The sequence below is a fragment of the Anabrus simplex genome, chromosome 13 (assembly GCF_040414725.1).
Source record: "Anabrus simplex isolate iqAnaSimp1 chromosome 13, ASM4041472v1, whole genome shotgun sequence".
Classification (NCBI taxonomy): Eukaryota; Metazoa; Arthropoda; class Insecta; order Orthoptera; family Tettigoniidae; genus Anabrus; species Anabrus simplex.
The window spans coordinates 93857467-93875893 of record NC_090277.1 but is presented as its reverse complement, the minus strand read 5'-3'; the positions used below and the strand labels follow the sequence as shown (position 1 = coordinate 93875893).

Sequence of the window (18427 nt, the reverse complement as noted above, 5' to 3'; positions counted from 1 at the left end):
CCTAGTTAAATGCTGAAATGAAAGATTTAAAATATCGTTACAACAAAGATGACAAGAAGATTGTGATGCCTGACTATTGCTGTGTCCCAATGTCCCAAAATCAAGGTCGACCGTATTCATACCATCAATTTCCTAAGCAAGATGCTTTCCGTAAAAAGTGGTTGCATGCGATACGTAGGCACGACCTACCAATTAAAAATATGACTCCTAATATCAAAGTCTGCACGAAACATTTTAGAGTTGAAGATTATGTCATTACTGGAACTGTTAAGTAAGCTAATTAGTACTAATTAAAAAATAATTTTATAATAAGGTAGTACATTCTGAAAAGTTAATATCACGTATTTCAATAATTTTAGGCGAAAGACGAAGACTTAAGGAGAACGCTGTACCTTCGATATTGTCATGGTATGGCACCGGTACCTTGGAAATAACTCCAAGAGCAAGAAGATATGGAAGTAGAAAAACAGCCATAACACCGTGTGCGGTACGGTACCCTGATTCACACAGTGATCTATAATTTGACACTGGAGCACCATCATTTTCAGACTTCCTGAACATCACTTCCAAATTTGAAATTTTTATACCGGTATTTGTCTTATGGTCCGAAACAAGATCCTGAAACTCGTGCGCTACACGGAAATGAAGTTCAGTCGTACTGGATGTAGCCCCAGGCACTGCTGTCACACCAATGTCGTGCCTTATGTACGCCTATAACCGGCAAAGAAAAGAAAAAATACCGTATTAGGAATGTTTTCACAATGCTATTTGTACTTTAAGAATTCAATCTTTACAAAAACGCTAAAAGGAGTTGGTGCATTTATTCCTTACTGGTACCTTTCAATCAACTCTTGCATTTTTCCGGATATTTTTTCGCCCCTATTCTTCAATTCTGCTTCCAAATCCGCAATCGTCATTGCACCTATACCATTTCCCGTCTTGTTGAAAACATTAGCAGAATATGGTAACTCCATTTTAATGCATTTAAAGCAAAAGTTTCGTTTCGATGATCGCAAATGTAGGAATACTCCATGTAAGTCTCATATAAAACAATCGAGCAGCGGAAAGCGCATACCGGGTAATACCATTACGCTGCCTAGCGGACAAGTTTTGCGTGATACATCCCTATTGTTGAGTGTTTCTCGAGTCTCCGAGCTGGACGAATTAACCAGACGGAGAAATTCAAGACCACTATGTATCTTTTTATTTGCTTATTCTCCAATCTTCCTTAACAAGGAGAAGAAAAGTACGAAGAAGAATTTTAAGACCCTCACCACTACCAGGCCGGAACTCGAACCCAGAACCTTATAAACCGATAGACGTTACGCTGACCATTCAAGCAGGGATCCGGATTGGAGACGCTTTTCAGTAATTCATTACCATTGCCCTTGGTTTTAAAATACGTAGGCAAGTCAGTAAGTATCTGCAGTTTTTCTCTGATTGTCTTTAGGTTGGTTCTATGGCGTTGTGTGCTCACCGGCCGCTAGATTGCACCGTTGTCTACATCTGTGGTAGTATTCAGCGTTATCAGATGAGTACAGCTTGCGCTGTTGCGACGTAAAGATGTCCGCGCCACACTCTGTTTGCACCAGCGTTCTTTTGTGGTCTGAGGCTGTAACAGGAGCGGAAATCCATAGAAGACTTTCAGCACAATACGAGGACAATGTTTTTACCACAGCGAAGTGTTTACCAATGAATTGGACAGTTCAAAAGGGGTCGCACAAGCGTGAAGGATTAGGAAAGATCCTGGCGTCCATCTGTAGCCGTAACTGATCCCAATATTGAACAAATGCAGGGTATGATCCTGAATAAGAGACTAGTGAATGTTGATGACTTGGCAAACCATATGCACATTAGCCGTGGTTCTGCTGTTCTTCCTTGGTGCAAACAGAGAGTGGCGCTGCCATCTTTACGTCGCAACAGCGCAAGCTGTACTGATCTGATAACGTTGAAACCTACCACAGACATAGAGAACGGTGCCGTCTAGCGGCTGGTGAAGACACGACGCCGTAGAGCCAACCTAAAGACAATTAGAGCAAAATTACAGATACTTATTGACTTGTCCTCGTATTAGGCTCCCCGTTATCACCGTATTAATCACTGAAGACAGTGGTATAAGGTTAGGGCCTGCAAGGTCTGCAGTGCAGGGCCCGGCACTTCAGGGGGCCTGTTCAGACTATGAACAATAAATGTGAAAGATTACAGCCTTGTCTAACCCCTGTAATTACCTTGAACCAAGAACTCATTCCACTGTGAATTCTCACTGCAGCCCAATTGTCAACATGAATACCTTTGATTGATTTTAATAATCTACCTTTAATCCCATAGTCCCCCAGTACGGCGAACAATAGTTTCTCTCGGTACTCTGTCATATGCCTTCTCTAGAACTACGAAACGTAAACGTAACTGTATATTCCTCTCGTAGCATTGTTCAGTTACCTGGCGCATGCTGAAAATCTGATCCTGACAGCCCCTCGGTGGTCTGAAATCACACTGATTTTCATCCAACTTCGTCTCAACCACTGATCGCACTCTCCCTTCCAAGATGCCAGAGAACACTTTGCCTGGTATACTGATTAATAAGATACCTCGATAGCTGTTGCAATCCTTCCTGTTCCCTTGCTTGTAGATTGGTGCAATTACTACTTTCGTCCAATCTGAAGGCACCTTACCAACACTCCACTACTCTATGAAGCTGTTTTATCCCTGCTTTCCTACTATACTTCACATTTCAGATCTAATATTTCATCTATTCCTGCTGCTTTATGACGATGGAGTTTATTTACCATCCTTTCCACTTCAAGTGTAATTTCACCCAACATCATTGTCCTCCTCCCAATGAGCTCGTTTGTTTGCGACATCACAAGGAAGATACCCTTTTACGTTGAGAAAATTTTCAAAATATTCCTTCCACCATTCCAGTGATTCCTTGAGATCTATTACGAGTTCACCTGATTTACCGAAAACACTATTCATTTCCCTTTTTCCTCCCTTCCTAAGATTCATTATTACTGTCCGGAAAGGTTTCCCTGCTGCTTGACGTAGCCTTCCCAAGTTATTACCAAAATCTTCCCACTTTTCTTCTTGGATTCAACAACTATTTATTTCGCTCTGCTTCTTCCCTCTAAATACAATCCCCTGTCTGCATTAGTCCTTGTTTGGAGCCATTTCTGATTTCTTTTTAACAAACTGCTCTCACTTTATCATTCCTCCAAGATGTTTGCTTTTTCCCCATCCTTACGCACAGTTGTTCCTAGACATTACCTTGCTGTTTCTACTACAGCATCCCTGTATGCCATCCATTCTCTTTCTGTATCCTGAACCAGCTTACTGTCAACTGTTCGAAACTTATCACTAATCATATCCATGTACTCCTGTCTCATTTCCTCGTTCTGGAGATTTTCTACTCTTATCCGTCTACAGACAGATTTCACTTTCTCTAAAGATACTTAGTTCACTACATATCAGATAGTGGTCTGTATCATCAATAAATCCCCGGAATACCCTCACATTCCTAATACATTTCCTGAATTCAAAGTCGGTTATGATATAGTATATTACGGATCTGATGCCCCTACCATCGCATGTGTAGCGGTGAATGACCTTATGCTTGAATGTATTCGTAACTCCTAATCCCATACTAGCACAGAAGTCCAGTGAACTCTTCCCATTCCTATTACCTTCCATATCTTCTCCACATTTACCCATCACCCTTTCGTATCCTTCAGTTCGAGTTCCAACTCTCGCATCGAAATCGCCCATTAGCACTATTCTATCCTCGCTGTTGACCCTGACTGTGATGTCGCTCAATGCTTCGTAAAACTTGTCAACTTAATCCCCATCTGCAACTTCACATGGTGAATACATTCAGCCAATTCTCGTTTTCATTCCTCCAACTGCCAAATCTGCTCACATTATTCGCTCATTCACGTGCCTAACAAACTATGTTGCGTGCAATAGTATTTCTAATGAACAGCCCTACGCCAGACTCTGTCCTTCCCTTTTTAACACCCGTCAAGTACTCTTTATAATCTATCTCTTCCTCGTTATCTCCCCTTACCCGAATATCACTTACTCCTAGCACATCCATATGCATCGTCTTTGCTGACTCAGCCAGTTCTACTTTCTTTCATCCATAAGCCCCATTAATATTGATAGCTCCCCATCGAATTCCATTTCGTTCGACAAGTTGTTTCGAAGGAGTCCCTCGTCTGTCAAATGGGAGTGGGACTCTGTTACACCCATAGCTTGCTTAAAACGTTATGAGCGTGCTCGATGAAAAATTCTGCGAAGCAGGATGCTACGCTTACTTACATAGTCCAAGTGAGGATCTCTCCTCTAACGGGTTAGGGACCACTTGTGGATTGCATAGTCCTAGCCGCCTGTGCGCAGGAGGGCCATGATTCAGAATATATCAGAGATGCCCACTCCCATTCCATAGCAACTGGTTTTCCAACTCTCAGAACCACTTAATAGGCCACTCAGCCGTTGCCCATGGTTCATGAATTACAAGGTGACTACAGTAACCCACACCATGAACCGAGAACAAATAAATAAATAAATAAATAAATAAATAAATAAATTTTGTGAAAAGTTTGGCACAACTCCTCTTTTGTTCGTAGTATTTTTCATTTGGACATGTTTGTCAGTTACACGTTTTGGCTGAATATTTGTAGATAAGTAGTTTGTCTTAGAAAAATAATCTGGAAATTATGAGATCATAAGAGGTTTGTAAATTTTTCCTACACTTAAAAACCATTGATCTTATCTCGAAAATTTGTAAAAATGTGTGATACCTTCTTCTCAGCCCTTCAATTGTATGATTGTCTTCCTAGTTTCCTCGTGGTCACGTATAGCCATGGATGGAGTGTGAGAAGGCAGTGAAGCCAGGTGCTGGTGAAGTATGCCACGCTTGCGGCATCTAGTCCAGACCACAACTAGGTTAAGTGTACTCTAGCTACAAGACTCTCGTCTGGTCATACTGGGCTACTTCCTCTCTGGTCCAGGGTCCTCTCGTATGTACTAATTAATAATTCAATTGACGGATGCTGTAAAAAAGAAAAGGAAAAGAAAGTAAGGCCAAACGTGATGAGGATCTTCAGATTGCCCCAGTTATTTCTTACATCGTTCATCTTCAATTGACGTGAAAGTGAGGTCTACCTTCCTCATACAGTTTATCAGACGTGTCAACTCCCCCAATTTAAGCGGGAGACGCCCCATTTTTGGCCCTTCCTCCCTCTCTCCTGATCGCAGAGACGTATATTCCGATTTTCAGAACAGATTTAGTATTCCTGTTTTTTTTAATCCTAGGTTTTCCTCGTTCTTTAAGTCGCTGGAGGGAATTGATGATCAGTGCGCACTGGCAAGGCAGATGCAATTAGCTGGTGGTGTTCTTAAATATGGCATAATCTCTAACGTAATGCTATTTATTTTATCATTTCCACCTAGCAATGCCGACTGTAAGGCTATATTTTAACATATTTACAAGGACAAAAACTCAGTTCAGATCAAAGCTTCCCGAAAAAGGATTCTGAAAAAAAAACCCACCTTAAAACCCATTCAACAAGGCCGGCACTTTGAGCATAAATCTAGTTCAGACATTTATGAAGAGGTCGAAGGCAGTTACAATGAAGGGTCGTGTGTTCTAAAGCTCAGATACATGCAGTATTTATAAATAAATAAATAAATAAATATATAAATTTAAAAGTTACACCATGAATGATGTGTCGTAACATGACGGGTTATGCCGCAAAAAATCTCTTCCGATTTTTTACTTTGAGAAAGTTGGCACGTCTGAGTTTTCTCACGTGAAAATTGTACTCTTCTATCACCTGGATTAGAACTTAGGTCATCGATTTGGTAAGCTAGCAGCTTAAGTATCTGTGTCAGTCACGCCCTTCTGACCACACTCAATCGGAGGGAGGCAAATTATGGACCAAAACACATTCCTGGCCTCGTCCTCGGCCAGCAAGATGTCTTAATTTTAATTATATTCGGGAGATAGTGGGTTCGAATCCCGCTGTCGGCAGCCCTGAAGATGGTTTTCCGTGGTTTCCCATTTTCACACCAAATGGCTACGGCCGCTTCCTTCCCTCTCCTAGCCCTTTTCTGTTCCATCGTCGCCATACGACCTATCTGTGTCGGTGCGACGTAAAACTTTTGCAAAATAATAATAATAATAATAATAATAATAATAATTATTATTATTATTATTATTATTATTATTATCAAAATATATAATTCACTTGTCATGTAGATAGAAACCCTGAGGGTACCCACAACAAACATATCGATAGCCTCAGTTGCTTTTAAGAATGTACCTGTGAGGAACTTACACAATGTTATTGTTGTTGTTGTTTGAGTCATCGGTCCGTAGACTGGTTTGATGCAGCGCTCTATGTCATCCTTTCCTGTGCTAACCTTTTCATTTTTACATAACTGCTGCATCCTACATCTGCTCTAATCTCTGTCATATTCATACCTTGGTCTACCCCTACCGTTCTTACCGCCTACACTTCCCTCAAAAACTAAATGAACAAGTCCTGCGTGTCTTAAGATGTGTCCTGTCATTCTCTCTCTTCTTCTCTTCATATTTCACCAAATCGTTCTCCTCTCACCAATTCAATTCAATATCTCTTCATTCGGGATTTGATCTACCCATCTCACCGTCAGCATTCTTCTCTAACACCACATTTAAAAGCTTCTATTTTCTTTCCTTCTTTCTGAACTAGTTATCTTCCATATTTCATCTCGGTACAATGCCAGGCTCCAGACGAAAATATTCAAAAACGTCTTTCTAATTCCTATATCAATGTTCGAAGTGAGCAAAATTATTTTCTTAAGAAAAGCCTTACTTGCTTGTACCAGTCTGTATTTTATGTTCTCCTTAATTCTGCCATCGTTCGTTATTCTACTAACCAAGTAACAGTATTCATCTACTTCCTTTAAGACTTCATTTCCTAATGTAATATTTCCTGCATCACCTGACTGCGTTCGACTGCACTCCATTTCTTTTGTATAGGCTTACTCATTTTCATCTTGTACTTCTTCCCTAAGATAAGAACACAGTATCATCGGAAAATCTCATGGTTTTGATTTCCTCTCCTTCGATTTTGATTTTTTTGAGCGACTGTACGTTTTGGACTGAACACACCCAATGAAGTTGTGATGGAAAAGAGTTGTGGGGGGAGGGGGGTAAAATTCGAATATATTCAATTGGCAGATTCTACTGTAGGAAGCTTTATAGGTGAAACTTCTTTATTTCGAACAGGCGTATGTACAGGTTGGGCAGATTTTGTAGAACAAACCCCCGATGCAGGCGAAAGTTTACGTTGACTATAATACTCACAACTATCTGTATATATAATAGCACAGATGTGATTACGATATTCCAAACTTGGTTTATGTTCAGAAAGAAAAGTGTTTGTGTGTCTCATTCTTCTCACCCTCCGTAAGGGTGTAGTGGCATCATGAAACTAGCCTATTGACGACCTGTATCCACGAGTCTCTGTCCTGGACATGGTGAATTGTTTGTTGTAGGTTCTCTCCAGTTTAGCTCTTGAGTCGATCCACCCATCTCAATGGAGCACGTCCTCTGGGCCTTCGTCTAGCGACTTTCTCTTCAAGGATGGTCTTCTCCAGTCCACTGGATCTTCTAACAGCGTAACTGAAGTACCTTGGCTGATAATGTGGATAGTAGATATATAATAAAGAAACGTAAATGTGAACGAGCAAATGTAAATATCCATCTTTAAAAAAAAAACATGAATTCATAAATGGTTATTTTTATTCTGCCAACACGCTAACCATTTAGCCATGGAGCCGAACGTCTGAATAGATGAAAGTGAATAATCATAATATGAAAGCACCGAGCAAGTGGCTGTGTGGTTTGGGTCGCGTAGCTGTCAGTTCAGCTTGCACTCGGGGGTAGTTGGTTCGAACCCCACTGCCGTCAGCCCTAAAGATGATTTTCCGTGGTTTCCCATTTTCACACCAGGCAAGTGCTGCGGCTGTACCTTAAGTCCACGGTCGTTTCCTTCTCATTCCTAACCCTTTCGTATCCCATCGTCACCATAAGACCTATTTGTGTCGATACGACGTAAAGCAGATAATTAAAAAACGAAACCAAGTAATATAAAAGCTTAATCATACGAAAAAAATAACAGTTCAGATACACCAGATTTCAACGTCATGGACTCTGGTTCAGACAGTGCTGGGCTCGATTCGTGGCAGGGTGGGAGATTTTAACCGCGTTTTGTTCATTCCTGTGATGTAGGGACTGCGTGTTTGTCTCGATACGCTTCATATACACAAATACACCCACATAGGGTTGGCGTCAGGATGGGAATCCGGTCGTAAATCAGGGCCATGCCTAAAGTTCGCACCTGCGACCTTATCAGGCTATGGGAAGAGTCCTATAAACTTAAAATCGATGAATATTGAACAAACATAAGCAAATTTGCGTAAAAAAGTTAAAGTCGTTGTATGATAATAAACTGGCTGAGTAGACATCAATTCTATAATAATAATAATAATAATAATAATAATAATAATAATAATAATAATAATAATAATAAATAATAATAATTAAAAATGAAATGGCATATGCTTTTAGTGCCGGGAGTGTCCGAGGACAAGTTCGGCTCGTCAGATGCAGGTCTTTTGATTTGACGCTCGTAGGCGACCTGCGCGTCGTGATGAGTATGAAATGATAAAGACGACACATACACCCAGCCCCCGTGCCAGCGAAATTAACCAATGGTGGTTAAAATTCTCGATACTGCCGGGAATCGAACCCGGGACCCTTGTGACCAAAGGCCAGCACGCTAATCATTTAGCCATAGAGCCGGACATAATAATAATAATAATAATAATAATAATAATAATAATAATAATAATCGAGTAACAGAAGATACCTTTCTGCCAGAGTACAGTACGGACGGATCCTTGAATGATGCAATTTCAAGTTCGCCGTGTGTGAGGACTGTTAGGCAACACGGCAGGCACAGCATCGCAGCACGTTGCCTAAGACACGTCGCAAGTGAGGACTGTGATCGCCTACTCTTTACGCAGACTGCCGACTCTTTTTGCGTCCAGCATGTACTGTAGTGTCTGCTCTGTAAAGGTAATGTACCTGTCAGTTTGTACAGTGTGCATCCATCATTCTTCAGAACTTCGAAATGAGTATAACACGTTATCGCCTAATTTTGTACGTATTATATTGCTTAGAAGTGATTTTTTTGTTAAACAGATCGTTCGAAGCCTGGTGTAGGCTATATATCCTTGTTTTGAGTAACTCCTGCCATTGTTCTCACGTGCTTTGTACCAGAGATTTTCATGTCTGTTCTAATATATGAATGACAAATCCTGTCTCCAGCCAGCTTTCATTCCCGTGCCGGTTTGAAAACTGACCGATGTAAAGATAGTTTCTTCCAATCAGTGACTTAGTGAACTGAAACTAACCAGCGCATATACTGTATGTAGTATGTTAGTGGTCAGGCACTTCAGCACCTGACTGAATCTGTACTAACTGCAGTGAAAATACCTCCCCGTCTCATTGCGAGCACATCCGGATTAGAAGCTATGTCTCTCCGCACTCTGGGGATGTTGATTTCAAATTAGTAGGCCTACGGATAAGAGTTGTACAGGGTGGAAATAAACAAACTGGCCCAGATAATATTCGTACGACTGACGCGGAATTGACCTTTGTTAAATGAACAAGAGAACTGCGCATCACAGAAAATGCTGGAAACCGTGTTTTCGACGCACCAATCAATTGCTGTCACATGTCTGCCAGTTTGAACACCAGGAAATACTGCTTGTTTAAGGAAAGTCCGGAACGAAGTCCGACGAAATCTCAACGCCGTTCATTAGTGCATGTGGAAATGAGGAGGTCGTCGTCTCGAAACATTATCGACGATGATCTGCATCTGTATCCTTACAAATGTTCTGTTATGCGTGCGTTAAAGCGTCCAGACGAACCTTTGCGCATTGCGTTCTGCTGGTGGTTTCTGAGTGAAGTGGAGTCAGGACTTCTGGATTCTCAGTTTTTCATTTCTTCAGATGAGGCCATTTCCAGCATTTTCTGTGATGTTCACTAACGGGGGTCAATCCCGTGTCATTTCTATTGTAAATATTTTCCGAGCCCCAACACAGTTGAGAAAAGGCAATATTTAAGAAAGAAAAAAAAGTACTTTATCTAATTGGAATCTGATAAAAGACGAATTCTTTCTCAGAGTCGGATTCCTCTCTCCCTCTCTCTTTTATCACTGCTCCCCTTGCGGGTGGAGGACGCTGGCGAAGAATACACCCACGGTATCCCCTGCCTGTCATAAAGAGGCGACCAAGGGATGATCGAATTAGAACCATGGGACTATTTGTAATTAGTAGCACCACGCGGGGAACACCATGGGCCGCGTTTACTTGTGCGTAGTACCACTATGTTAGGTACACAATAGGTTTGTGATCAGTAGCGACAGTGTGTGATTCAGGGTGGGTTTTATAGTACCTGTGATTAGTACTACTATGTGAGCGACACCATAGGTTTGCGTTGCCTGTAAATGGCGTCGCAATGTGTGAAACACCATAGGTCTAGATGTTAGGCCCCTTTAAACAACAGGCAGCAACATCTTCTCACTGCTGCTCGTGTCATTCGGACGAATGACAAGACAGTCGACAGTCATATCGCACAAAGCGTCCGATTCTCAAAATCTCAGCTTTTTCGCCACTACGTAATGAATAAAGGCACGGCACATTACAGCGGTTACTCATCAGAGACTCATTAATTTCCTGACTTCTACGAGTTTTGCCTTCACGAAGAGACGATGCCATAGAGGTTAAGAGATGCAATACGACGCGAACGGACGATATCGTACAGGTTAGAGATAAAACATGGCGGGTCAAGCATGTGGGGGGGGGGGGGGGTGCTTCCCCGGCTTTCTTCAGTTCGAATTGTTTGCTTATGTTAATGACGATGAAGACAAATTGGTTTTTGATATTTTTCCGACTTAAATTATTTGAGAAATTATAGTTTGGACATTTTGCATGTAGGATCGCATTATGCTATGATCTAGCTTACGAACTACTTTAATGTCTCCGCGTAGGCGTTTTGCGGTAGCGTGAACCAATAAACGTTAAAATGAGCGCGTGCGCGTATTTACAGCATGACTGGTTTTCTCGGTGATGACTTTATAGTTCATTTCAGTGATCTCCACGAGGTACTATCACCCCATCCTCACAGTAATAAATATTTCCCAATGTACTGTAATTCTGCCCAATTACATTTTTTTTGCACTCTTCCAATCACTGGATAAAAACAAAACAAAATCGTACTCTCTTAGTTTTGCTGTGTATTTGTTCTACACTTTTTATTTCGTGGAGTGGTAGGATATACATTGGTTGTGTTAAGAATGCCTTTCTCCCTCTCGCTACGGGCATTAATTTATAAAGTCTTTCTCAACAGGATATTACATCTAGCTCGTTGTTAGTAGAAGAATAAAAAATGCATCTAGGATACTTGGTTTTGATTATGAAATTCTGTTTCCTCTTGTCATTAGTCATTACTTTTTCTGTACGCCACCAGCATGGAGCAAGGGACTTTTTAATGTATAATTTTTTCTTATGAGGTGCCCTGCGCACTTTCTTATCCTATGTATGAGCTTCATCGTTTCCTGCTGTCTTTATTAATCTGAGAAGTGCAGCTTTTAGAAAGTGCGAGGAGGTATTTCCGGCGGTTGCTGTAACTCGCGGTGAGTCACACAGGTTAACAGCAGAAGCAGAAGAGGTGTGGTTGACAAAGCCATAGAGAATGTCATGCCTTATCCGACGTGATCGTAATGCCTATGCACGTGGATTGGATTGTTATTCTAGCTTCGAAGTGGCGACTATCTTAAGAAATTTCCAGGTAATGGGGGAATGGGCAGATACCAATTACCAGAAAATGTGACAACTTAAATCCCAGTTCGTGTGCGGTTGTTATACAGTAGACAGTATATAGGTATTTGCATTCAGTGTTTGTGAGCTTCAGTTACAAATACGGCTTATGAACCGATGTGATGAAAACTTGGTGAATTTTCTGGACTTAAATTAAACTACTGTTGTAAGGTGACACACAGAAAGAAAGAAAGAAAGAAAGAAAAACAGTGTTTTGTAAGAAATGCGAAAACACGTTATGTTGGAAGTACAAATAGTCTTCAATATCATCTTAAACATATTCATCCCTTCCAAAGTGTACCTGCATCTATCAATGTCTCTACCAGTTCATAATCTGTCAACGCTGGAGCACCTAATAGTGTGAAGCCTATGTCCTCTAATATAGAAACTAAAAATACGAATAAACTAGTGAAGTGGATTGTGCAGGATAGCAGGCCGCGTTGTCTCTGATCGTGGTATTGAAGAGGTTTTGCGGGAAGCTCTTATTTCTCACTTATTATTTTCTCTGTAAAGACACGGTAACAAAGAAAAACAAACAAAAAGAAGAGGGACAAGTTGTGCGACGTAGAAAGGTCAAATTATTAGATGAACTGAAAACGAGCAGATTTTTTAAATCTCGCTGGGGATTTTTGATATTTCATATCTAACCGTAGCTATGTGCGGGGGGGGGGGGGAGGGTACAGCTCATTGGATTGATGATTCAGATGTGTAGATCGTCATTCAGCATTACAAGTTAAACTTCATAATGAAAACCGCAATGCTGGTAACTGCACAAAGAGTTTGAAGATGTAGTTCGTGAATGGGGGTTGGAAGACAAAGTAGTCACTGTTTCCACTGACAGTGCAAGAAATATCGTTCAAGGAGTTGAGAGAGCAAAGTACGACAATTCTCGGTGTGCAGCAAACACTCTGCAAGTAAGTTTAAATAAAGCTATCAAGGATACAATGTGAACCCGATTCAAATCCGATTAATCGATTAAAGGCTTTCGGTTAATCAATCAAAATTTTTAATCGTTCCGCAGCTTTATTAATAATAATAATAATAATAATAATAATAATAATAATAATAATACGCAGAGAGATAGGAGACGAAAATATTGAAGCAAGTCTTTGGTCCAGTCTACTCAGAGGGAATCTGGATGAAACGGAAGTCTCAGGAGCTTTAATCAGCATTCTGAAAAGATCACCGACACCGTCAGGAAAAACCGATTAAAGTTTCATGGCCATATTTTCAGAATGAACAACAACAGGCTCACCAAAAGGATTCTCAACCTTGCTCTCTCAGTGCAAGTCAAAAACAACTGACTTAGTGGAATAGAAAAAAAAAACCTTCAGGAAATTGATATCCCACAAGACATTCATGATAGACTCCAATTTAAAAAAACAGTCAACAGCCATAATTTTGCTGAGAAAATGAATACCAGGATCAATACATCATGGAGGAAAATTTTCATTGTCCAAATGAAGAGCTTTTGGGAGAAGAACAAATAAAACAGCAGCTAAATAATTTCTATCGCGCTTCACCGATTGGCATAAGGCTATAATAATATAATAATAATAATAATAATAATAATATCGTACCGAACGAGTGGCTGCGAGGTTTGGGTCACGGGTGATAGTGGGTTCGAACCCCACTTTCGGCAGCCCTGAAGACGGTTTTCCGCGGTTTCCCATTTTCACACCAGGTAAAAGCTGAGGCTGTACCTGAATTAAGACCACGATCCTTCTCCCTCTTGCCCCTTTCCTATCCCATCGTCGCCATAAGACCTATCTGTGTCTGTGTGATGTAAAGCAAATCTTAAAAAAAAAAAAAAAAAAAAAACACCATCGTATAACCAAGTGACTTGGCTGTGCTGTACGGGCCGTGTAGGCATGAATGCGTTGGAAAGAGATGGTTTCAGAGTCTACTTTCGACACCCCTTCCCAGTCCTAGTCCATTCCCATTCCCCGTGTGTGATATGGCTGCATTAAACTACGAGCAAAAGGAAACCTGGTGTGGGTTTCGTAGTAATTTTTTAAATATATTCATGAGTGGACAAGGATGTAGGATGTAAACACTATCCATGCCAACGCGCCGAATGCGCAGATGAAAGTGTTACTTGCAGACTCCCTGCTTTCATGACAGCGTTGAGAAAGCATGTTTCTCACTTGAGCAAGGAAGCGTGGGCGGGAGAAAGTGGCGGGATAATGAATACTGCTATTGTTGTTCTTTAGCGAATATATTCACTTCCCAGCTCATTCATTAGGCTGCCTGCTACATAGAATCAATTATAAGCCTGGGACTGAGAGCTTGGAGCAGTTATTCATAGGCTTGTTATCAAGTCTTCATACTACTTTTCCCGGCAAATCACTACGCCCTTCTCGAAAGGCTCACATCTGTAGGGTACGAAGTGGTGACCACAGGGCCGTAGTTGAGTCTGCCAGTACTTTCACTTACGTGTCCCAGTCTTATTCCTTCCATCCGACCTTATTTTGTCTTGTCCTCGATGGTATTAAGTTAGCGAGGCCCAGAGTGTCTCCTTTTCACGCCTTTCCTTCTCTCTTGCAGCTACCTCCATTCTTCGAAGGATTTTACATCTTTCTCTTGCTTCCCTAATTGTACTAGAGTTAAGAAGGGATGATTGTTACGTATTTTGCCTTATGATTATTGTTATTATTATTATTATTATTATTATTATCATCATTATTATTATTATTAATTGCTGAATGGTATGGTCAGTCTTGGAGGAGTAGTGTACGATGAAAATAAAGTAAGTCCGAAACAAAAGTAGGCCTAATGGATGCAGTCGAACGAAGTTAGGTGATGCAGCGAATATTAGATTAGGAAATTAAGTCTTACAGGAAGTAGATGAGTATTGTTACTTTTGTAGTAAAATAACTAACGACGACAGAAGTAAGGAGGACCTAAAATGCAGACTAGCACAAGCAAGGAAGGCTATTCCTAAGAAGAGAACTTTTCTCACTTCGAACATTGATATAGGAATTAGAAAGATGTTTTTGAAGACTTTCGTCTGGGGCGTGGCATTGTATAGAAGTGAAACAGACAATAGCTAGCTCAAAAAGAAAGTGAATAAAAGCTTTTGAAATGCGGTGTTACAGAAGAATGCTAAAGGCGAGATGTGTAGATGGAATCACAGATTAAGAGATCGATTTGGCTAAATTTGACGAAAAGAAGAGAGAGAATGACAGAACGCAACGTAAGACACCCAGGACTTGTTCAGTTGGTTTTTTGAGGGAAGTGTAGGCGGTAAGACCGGTAGAGGTAGACCAAGGTATGAATATGACAAGCAGATTAAAACAGGTGTAGGATGTATTAGTTTCGTTTAAATGAAAAGATTAGTACAAGAGGGTGCCATTGGAGAGCTGTATCAAACCAGCCTATGGACTGATGACTCATGATGGTTAAGGCGTCAAGTATATATGGCCAACACCGGGGAAGCCGGTTCGAGTCCCCGTACTTCTAAAAGATGTTCACCATCAGAATGTTAACCGGCAGGATAGGGGAGGTGGTAGTATACATTTTCTAATCGCTAGATTACGTGCCAAAAGCCCGGATTAAATTCCAAACCTCTCTGCTGTGTCCATATGTAGTGAGGGCATATGCCGCTGTTAATTATATTTCGTCCATCGGATGGGGACGTTAAGCCTTGACCAGACCACATGGTGCTATTCCACAGGAGTATGCTATATGCCGGCACCGGATTTCACCCTCTGCCTTCCTGCCATCATGTATCACGTCATTCATCTCATCTCATTAACTCCTCTGATTGGGCTAGAGGATGGTTACCTAGTTGTACTTCCTCTTAAAACAATAATCACCACCTCCACCTCTGATGACGTTGAAGTCAAGAAGGGCATCCGGACGTAAAAACTCGCTACGAAGATTCATCTCTCTTCATACCCGACCCCTAGAGAAAGGGGATACATACGTTCTGTCTTGCACCAGTGCACGAGCAATTAATAAAAAAAACCACTCAAAAGATTAACAACTGCTGGAAGACTCTCCTTATATACCGTACAGTACATACAATTATCCTACAATAAAAGCGGTGGGAAACAGAAAGTGCAGTTCATTAATCAATACTGATCTGCATTCAGGACAGTCGCCCAGGTGGCAGATTCCCTATCTGTTGCTTATCTGGTCTTTTCTTCAATAATTTCAAACCATTTGGAAATTTATTGAACATCTTCCTTGGTAAATTATTCCAATCCCTAACTTCTCTTCCTATAAACAAATATTTCCCCCAATTTATCCTCTTGTATTCCAACTTTATCTAAATATCACCCCCTACGGGCGGGGGACGCAGACGAAGAATACACCCACTGTATCCCCGGCCTGTAGTAAGCGGCGACTAAAAGGGGCGACCAAGGGATGATTGTATTAGAACCATGAAACTACTTGTGATTAGTACCACGACGCGGGGAACACCATGGGTCGCTTTTACTTGCGCGTAGTACCACTATGTTAGGTACACAACAGGTTTGTGATTAGTAGCAACAGTGCGCGTTGCCGGCTTCTACAGTACCTGTGATTAGTATCACTTTAGGAGCGACACCATGGTTCTGGCTTGCCTATGATTAGTACCCACTATATGAGGAACACCACGGGATAGTGCGGGTCCCTGTGGTTAGTACGCGTATGTGATGAACACCGTAAGTTTGCGTTGCCTGTAAATGGCGCCGCATGTGCGAAACATCATAGATCTGTATTCCATGTGCGAATTTCATTACATGTGAGTAGTACCATACTGTGTGGCATGCCGCGAGTCTACGCTACTTTTGATTAGTACCGCATCATGAAAAATACCATGGTTCCACTTTCCTAGCGATAAGTACCATTATGAGGGGCCGATCACTTGGATTTTGGACCCCTTTAGAATAAAAGCATAATCGATTCTGTATTATGCTATAGACGCAGCCCCATGGTCAGTAATACTATTGTTTCACGTCAGTTTCTGTGAATGCGAGACTCTGCGGGTCGGATCGACTGATTGTTTTAAATTCATATCCATTCATTCATTCGTCTTCACGTTTCGAATTCTGGTCAGTTGAGAAGGTTTTTGGACTTTTCATTTGTCATTCCATTTAGTCTCATTTCGTATCACTAGTTTTTTTGCTAGGGGCTTTACGGCGCACCGACACAGATAGGTCTTATGGCGACGATGGGATAGGAAAGGCCTAGGAGTTGGAAGGAAGCGGCCGTGGCCTTAATTAAAGTCAGCCCCAGCATTTGCCTGGTGTGAAAATGGGAAACCACGGAAAACCATCTTCAGGGCTGCCGATAGTGGGATTCGAACCTACTATCTCCCGGATGCAAGCTCACAGCCGCGCGCCTCTACGCGCACGGCCAACTCGCCCGGTCGTAACATTAGGGGCCGATGACCAGATGTTAGGCCCCTTTAAACAAGCATCATCATCATCATTTATCTTCATATCTTTTTATTGTTGAAAACAGCACTTATACTTACTCCTCCTCGCCATTTTCTCCACTGACAGCTCGGGACATATCATTTAGTAGAACAGCTCGTCTCCTTTCCCCCAAGTCTTCCTAGCTTAAACTTTGCAACATTTTCGTAACAGTACTCCTTTGTCGGAAATCGCCCAGAACAAATCAAGCTGCTTTTCTTTGGAGTTTTTCCATTTCTGGAATCAAGTAATCGTAGTGAGGGTCCCAGACACTGGAACCATACTCTAATGTGAGTCTTACCAGAGACTTATATGATGCCATCCCCTTTACATCCTTACTACACCCCTACATATCCTCATAACCACCTGAACTACAATTTGGAATGAACCTAATGACTAATAATTACAATACAGATATTTTGCCCTTTACTGTTTTTGTGTATCAACACAAATTGCGGACTGCTAAGTCAGTGAAACTGTATGTATGAATTTCCAGTTGAGCCAACATCTGGAAACTGATAACACTGAGGCACATTCATTTAGATCCTTGCCTCCAGATGGCTCAAAAATTATGAAAAGTACCCCCCCCCCCCCCAAGGAGCGAAGTCGCCCCATGTTATAGCATAGTAAAATATGCATTCATATGACCAATACAGGTCACGTCATTTTCAGTTTGTAAAAAGAGACCACGATAAAAATAAGACGCCAGAAAATTAGAACGCCCGATATCATCATTGTGAGGGTCTTAGAAGTCGTGAGGCTAAATGACTGATATATGGAACATGCTATCTGAAAATAAAGATTCACAGCCTATTTCCAGTCATTCAACCGGGTCAAGAACGAATGAAGCCTCCATCTAGTGGTGAGAATAAGAATTGTGCCGGCTGCTGAAGCATGTCACACTCCTGGGGCAATGATTAGAGACTGAAAGGTGAAATGAAATGATATTGGGCAGTGTTGCTGGAATGAAATATGACAGGGAAAACCAGAGTACCCGGAGGAAACCTCTCTCGCCTCCGCTTTGTCCAGCACAAATCTCACATGGAGTGCCCGAGATTTGAACCACGGAACCCAGCGGTGAGAGGCCGGTG

At 41.4% G+C, this 18427-nt stretch overlaps 1 protein-coding gene across 1 annotated transcript in view; it reads left to right on the top strand.

The window, feature by feature from the left end:
* LOC136884684 (kelch-like protein 26) overlaps nucleotides 1-18427 on the top strand; it is a 121873-nt gene that overhangs the window by 80481 nt on the left and 22965 nt on the right. The gene's annotated exons all lie outside the window — the stretch shown is intronic.